The sequence below is a fragment of the Miscanthus floridulus genome, chromosome 10 (genome assembly GCF_019320115.1).
Source record: "Miscanthus floridulus cultivar M001 chromosome 10, ASM1932011v1, whole genome shotgun sequence".
Lineage (NCBI taxonomy): Eukaryota > Viridiplantae > Streptophyta > Magnoliopsida > Poales > Poaceae > Miscanthus > Miscanthus floridulus.
The window spans coordinates 140,932,064-140,939,392 of NC_089589.1; the positions used below are offsets into that span (position 1 = coordinate 140,932,064).

The 7,329-nt window shown below is 48.1% G+C and overlaps 1 pseudogene; it reads right to left on the minus strand.

The window, feature by feature from the left end:
• Positions 1 to 2,985: 2,985 nt before the first annotated feature.
• LOC136489842 (dolabradiene monooxygenase-like) lies at positions 2,986 to 5,455 on the minus strand (annotated as a pseudogene).
• Positions 5,456 to 7,329: the final 1,874 nt, after the last annotated feature.

The window sequence follows — 7,329 nt, forward strand, 5'->3', positions numbered from 1 at the left end:
GAGTGTAAATCTTTGCCGAGTGTTTTTTTGGCACTCGGCGAAGTCTTTGCCGAGTGCCCGACAAAAAACACTCGGCAAAGTCTGTTTGCCGACTAAAATTCGCCGAGTGTCGTTTGCCGAGTGTCGACACTCGGCAAACCCTTTGCCGAGGGTTTTTTAGGCTTTGCCGAGTGCCCCTGGCACTCGGCAAACCTCCTGATTCCCGTAGTGAGCTCTAACATGCTCAAGATAGGCATTTATCTAGCATCTAGTATGTATTTATTGAACACCTCACAACTATTGTTTAATAGAATATCACACTTGGAGAAAGTGCTAAAGAAAGCCCTAACCCAAATATTTGGTGGCGTCTTTTCCAGCCATTCAAAAGCTTTCTGGTAAAGGACCTTCATCTTCTTCATGTTCTCATTCCACCTAACTACTGTGGTTCACCTAGCACAAGTCCAGAGTTGGTTCTTTAAGTTCTCACCTTAGACCTTGTCCTTCTTCATTAGATTCTGACAATTCTTGCTTAGATTCATCTGTTGACTCCTCTCCATAAATATCCAAAGATGAAACATTTTTCCCCTTCAGTTTGCTACCAACAACCTTATGCCCTTACCTTTCTGTTGTCCTTTGCTGCTAGTCTCCTCTGTGACATCCTCATCAACATAGTCCACAAAAATATCATCATCATCTCCCTCTAAATCATAATCACTATCACGAAAATCAGAGTCATCTTCACTGTCACCGTCATCTCCATGCACATCATGCTGCACTGAATCCTGCTCCATTTCAAATGGTGGCCGTTCTTCTCCTTCTTCCTTCCCAACAAATCCTCCCTTGGCTGGGCTGATTACTTCAGGCAGTAAAGCAATTGGGTTTGCCACTATGTCATCCTAGTTTATGCCAGGCATGCTATTATCATGATCAAAATAGACAATAAGGTTCTTCACCCTGTCAACAATGCTAGTCATCACCAATGTCTCTGAATCTAACTCAATCACCCTAAGTCCACGAGCAAGATCCATTTCAGGATGCAACCAGTATATCTTCAGAGCATCTATTTTTGGACATTTCAACTCATCAACAAAATCCAAGAACCATAATGGAGACCAGGTATCTACCTCGCAATGGTCAAACCAGTTCACTTTTCCATCAATGTAAGCCTTATTCGAATCCTGACCAACAAAGAAACCACAGTGGTGCACCTCAATAGTAAACTTGTTCTCAGCATCGCCTACATTGAACCAAATGATGCTCATTACTACTTGATTTATTTTGGCTACACCAGGAACCCTAAACCCTAGCCACCAAAACAAAGGAAATTGGCCTACACTAGGAACAAGTACATGCACACCACCACATCCTAAAGGCACTAATAAGAAGGTTTTGAGCTTCGATTGACTAACTGTAGTCCGGCAGTGGTTCCCCTTCTGGTCGTAGGCACGGCGCCATGCCGTAGATTCACCGCGATCGCGGCGGAAACCTGCGCTCCCTAGGTACGTCTCGACGTTGCTCTTCCGCAGAATCTTGCAAAGTCGCTGACTTTTGCCTCCGTCGCAAGCCGCCTCACCCCCAACATGATGAACTTGAAGAGGAGAAGACAAGATTTTGGAGATTTCACGAGGCGGAGGGGCCTAGATGCATATTGTCACCTGCGTTCGGTATTGAAACGTGCGGCTCACGTGCTTCGTCCGCCATGCTGGCGCTGCCACGTCGCCAGGAGGCCGCGCCGGATGGGAAATGGGCCTGTGGTGAACAACTTGACAAGTTCAGGGGCCCATTTTCCGCGTTTGCGAGTTCGTGGACCGAACTGGCACAGGCCGACAAGTTAAAGGGCCGCTAGTGTATTTCACTCCCAATATAATGCAAACCTTTTCTTACGTCTTTCTTCAATGACTTTGCACTTTTGCAGGATATCATTGTCAAATAGCAGAGTTTTGCACTGAAAACTCTTATGGCCAGTGCGGTTGCAGGTGGAACAAGTGGTAGGATCTCTACACTCAGCAACCCGGTGGTCAGTTGCAAGACACCGACAGCAAGCACGCTTAGCCTTCACACTCGAATTTTTTGGGACCGAGGAATGGCCTCCAATTTTCCTATCGGATCCCTGGCCAGCCAACTTGCCAAGGCCTTGAATGACGTTTCTCCGATCCAACTTAGAAGGCTCAACTTGGACTGTAGTATCCAGACTAGTTTAGAACCGCTGACGGTCAGCAATGGCCGCTTGCTCGTCACCGTGAATGTGGAAGATGACTCCATCCAGAGCAAAAACACCGATCTGGCACAGCAGGCAACCAACCGCAGAGGTGGCAGCTTTAGTACTAAACAGATAAGGGCCTAGTGAGAGCACCTCGAAGCGTTCCGGGGGAGCGCAGAAATAGAAATCAAGAGCCTTGGCGATGAAAGTCGAATCAGCAGAGGACGCCCCATTGGTTTGGGTGATCCAGAGATCAGAGGGAGGGACAGACCGGAAACAAAGATGCCTAACAACCGGGCAATAGAGTCTTTCCAGAGCATGGGTTTGAAAGCGCATACCCGGGGTGTCGACGGCGTCTGGCGAAGCTGCAGGTCTCTTGCGCATCTGTGGACGACAATCGTCACCCCCAGCTGACGCGTTCGTGTGCCGTGGGGCCACGCACTTCGGGGGGGGGGGGGGGGGGGGGGGGGTGCGAGAAACTGGGACGCTCGGTTGGGCATTTCATCAAACACTTGCCGGGTGCCCCATTGGGCAGGTTCAGGGAGCTTGACGCAGATGCCGGCGCCCTGGGTTTCTTGGGCGGAGGGAGGGGATCCGGCTCCCAGGGTGGCCGCACCCTGAGCTTCTTCGGCGGACGGAGGGGGGTCGAGTCCCAGGGTGGCCTCCCGCGCAGCTTTCCCGAACTCGGCGCCGAAGGAAGGGGTGGGAGGTGGTTGTGAGGGCGGAGAAGGAGCGGGGAGCCGGGGACAGGGTTACCATCTAGTAAATAATGCACGTGCAGCGTATCCTTTGGTGTTAATTAGGCATTAACCGGCCGGAGCAAATAAGCGGCTGATAGGGTGCAAAAGAAGGCCTGTGTTTTTCTTTCCAACCAATCCTGCAGCCTCCCAAACATCGACATCCTTGGGCTCCAATCCGCTCGGTAGCTTCCAATCGAAGTGGTACAGAAGGCTGGCCAGTGCAAGCTCCATGTTGGCCAATCCAAGGTTTACTCCCGGGCACATTCGGCGGCCGGACCCGAATGGGAGGAACTCACAGTCTGCCCCTTTGTAGTCCAGGCTGCTGTTCTCGAATCGAACCGCTCTGGCCTGAATTCTTCAGGATCTTCCGAGTACTTGGCGTCCCTACAGATGGCCCAAACGTTGACGAACACGCATGTGCCCTTGGGAATGTCGTAGCCCATGGCCTGGCATGTCTCACGGCATTTGCGTGGGATCAGGAGCGGCACCGGGCAGTGCAGTCTGAGAGCTTCCTTCACCACACACTTGAGGTAGCTAAGTTTGCCCTGGCGAGATCGTCCTCGGTGATGGTGGTGGTCTTCCCCTTGAAGGCCTCCCGGACTTCTCGGCCTGGGCTCTGGCCATCGTAGCCGGGTACCAGATTAGCATTGTCATGCGCCAGGTCAGTGTGGTCGACGAGGAGTCAGTGCCCGCGCTAGATAAGTCATAGCAGAACAAATGGAACAACAATTGATCATACATATATGCACCGGTGGCCAGTCTAAGTGGATAGTTTCATGTTTCAAGGCGTTGTTAATTTCCATTAAGACAAGTAGAATGAAATGAAACTTGCATTAAACATCCACTTTCAGAGCAAAGTAAAAAATAGAGCCAGTTGATTGGCTATGAGTCAAGTAATAAGAGCCAAGCTATACAATAGTTAGTCTTCCATTTGTCAACAAAATTTCTTTATTATTATATGTTTTCATTCTCAGCTTGTTGCTCGCATGAGAGCCAAGCTCTCTTCTCTCTCTTTCCTTCTCTCTTCTACATCACCAAAAATATTGATTAGCTTGGTTATAAGTCAATTGTTGTACTTGCTCTCAATGTAAAGTTTCATTCTATAGTTTTATAAGCATTTAATTTCATGACTCGTTGAGAGTTAATAATCGTACCAGGAGAGTTTCATGTAGATGAAACACATTTCTTCTCTCTTTTCTTAAATATACTGTCATGTCATCAAAATACCTATGTGGCAAGCTATTTAATATAAATAAAAGTCAAAAGAAATTCTCACCGAGACTGGCCTAACTAAGATAATAAGACGGCAGAGGACAAGCAATTAAGGCACAGCGATGGAAAATTGGGAACGCGCGCGACTTACAATTATGAGTGCCATGACGATGTCATCTGTGAGCTCGATGGGCAGGCTGGCCTCTTTCTGCAGCCTGAGCAGGACAGTGATAAAGCTCTCGTTTGAAGTCTTGTCAGCCCGGTCTATGGCTTCCTTCGTCTCGCGGATGATCTGGCCAATGATGTGCGCCATCCAGTCGCGGCACGCCATCGCCCTGCGTAGCGCCGTGCTAAGATTCTGCAACAGCCTGGATGACGGGAAGATATTAGCTACGCTTAGTTCCGCAGCCATCCGCATCCAAGGTTTTCATTTTCGGAAATTAAAATTTATCGGAGGTCAGAGATAAAGAGGATAAATAGGATATATCGCACCAAATTCAAATAAAATTTAATTTGAATTTAAGTAAATTTAAATAAATTTAAACAAGATTTGTACGAAAAAGATAGATATTTCCTTATCGGCACCTACGGATAAAGAGGATATATCGGAAATATCATGAGATTTCGGCCGATATTGGAAACCATGTCCGCATCACAGTGCCCAAGGCATCCAGGTACTCGTCCTGATACTTGCACCGGCTGCCGATGGACCCCCTGACGAAGGTGTCGTTGACGAAGCTAGAGATCATCTTGGACAGGTCGACGGCGGTGCCGGCGGTGGCGGACGTGGCGAGGCTCTGCATGAACCGCCCCATCTCCTCATCGCGGATGCGCTGGAACAACTGCACGCGGGCGGCGCTCAGCAGCTCTTGCACGCTGAGCTTGCAGAGCTAGCGCTACTGCTCGCCGTAGCTCCTGAACACCAGGTCCATGCCGTTGAAGGTGAATATGCCGACGGTGCTGTTCATGTGACGGTCAGCGAACGTGATGTCGTGCGTCTTGGTGATCGCCTGCGCAGCCTCCGGCGACGACACCACCACCGTGGGCACCCCGCCCAGCCAGAGCATCATGAGCGGCCCGTGCTTATGCGCGAGGTCGCGCATGGCCCGGTACGGCAATGGGTTGCTGACGAGGTGGTGCATGCTGCCTATCAACGGCAGCGTCCATGGCCCTGGGGCAGCTTAAGCTTTTTTGGCTTGGCGAGGAGCAAACACTTGATGAGCTTGGAGTGGATGACGGGCACCAGCACCACGGCCACGACCAGGAGCACCTTCTCCGTGGTGGCTATGCCTACTAAATTGCGTGTGCTCGATCCCTTCTCCATTGTGGCTAAAATTATATATATATAGACTAGGAGCAGTGGCGAAAGGACGAAATGCAACTTCATTTTTAATTTTTATATGTTTTGATGGCGGCTAAGACGGTCCAGGACAAATCATGGTGGCTTGACGTTTGAATAAGTGTCAAAACCAGGTAATAGTTCATAATTTTTTGGAGCTCATATGCAACCTACAAAAATATCACAACAAAAACACTGAATCTTTTTAATTCCCTAGCAGAAGACTTGGTGGTGGTGTAACTTTTTACTGTAGTGTCACATTGATATTAGTAACTGTAAATTCTATAGGATTTATTGAGCACAACAATGTTCTACAAAAATATAGTAAAGGTATCACAGAATAAAAATATACAACAAACATTTAAGGTATAAAATGTGTTTTATCACCTCTAGGTTATAGTTCTGGTCGAAAGGAACTTGCTTCGGAGCACGAGCGTGCGTCGTCCAGCAACAAGACGACTGAATTTTTTACTATTTGGCTCTTTTTTCGAAAGTTTCTCTCAAATAGACCCTTGGCGGAAACAATTCCAGAAATGGACCATTGGCTCGGCGCCAGAGTGACTGGCGCCGAGCTCGGCGCCACGGTCACTGGCGCCGAGGTCCTGGGCACAGGAAAATGGCCTGCCAGGAGCTCGGCGCCAGAGTGACTGGCGCCGAGCTCGGCGCCGTAGATCTTGGCGCCAAGCTCGGCGCCAGTCTTAATGGCGCCGAGCCACCTGCATTTAACTCATCCTGCACTTCTTCCCCGAGCGTTCTTCCTCTTATTTCTCCTCGGGTTTTTTTCTCGCCACTTCACCCTACCTCACGAATCGACATATTGGACCTTGAAACCCTTGATTTGATTCGTAGATCTTCGAGAGCAAGGTATACTCGCTCACCTCCTGGTTTTTCTCGCATCGACTCGGTACATATTAGTCGGATTTTTGAACCTAAGAATCGTCATCACTTAGGGTTTCATTGTATCCCTCAATATATGTATTATACAACCGTAGGTTCATTTCAAGGCGTGGAAAAAGCTAGCAAACCAAGCCTCATGTAGTTATGTTATGGGTTTATTGTTGTGGATGAAATGAGAAACCCTAGGTTTAGGGTATAATTTTAAAAGCTTTTGGTTCTTAGAACGAAATTGATTGTATTGTAGTTATGTTTCTCATTGATATTTTGTTGTGATGTTTTTATTTATGTTTGTTAAATTACATCCTATTTGTTAGATGCAAGAAATGTTTCGGGAGGAGTTTTGGCGAAAACGGGGTCGTCCTCGAGAATTATACCCCGACGCGTCTAGCAAAGATGCCCCCGTTCCTCCTGACCTTCCTGTCCCTAACTGTGATTGTGGTTTCCCGGCCCATATTTTTCAATCGAAACATCCGGACACAGCCGCGCGTTGCTTCTACACATGTAGTTAGTTTAATGTAAGAAATTGTTTGTACTATCCTTTTTCTTTATTTGTTTAAGTATGGTACTAATATTTTATTGGAATCTCGTTGTGTAGGACCATGAGAGGTGTTTTTTCTTTCAGTGGATCGATGGTGCAGACAAGTTTGATCCTAGGTACCTCTTTTTCCACGATTGGTTTAGAGGGAGACATCCACGTGAGCACTTCAAGCGGTGGGTTCCACCCCCCTAACCCTCCGGCAATGACGGCTAAGGAGAAGCACCTAGCCGCAGTTAGACGACTCGAGGAACCTCCTCTGTGCGATTGCGGAGATCGAGCTGTGATAAACCCTAAGAATACGTTGGAGTTTGTGTGTCCAAACAAGCATGAAGTAAGTGCAAAGTGTATGTGTTAAAATCTTGAGCTATATGTGTTTATGTACTAATGTCTCATTATTTAGGTGTATTCAATGGGGAAGTGTCGT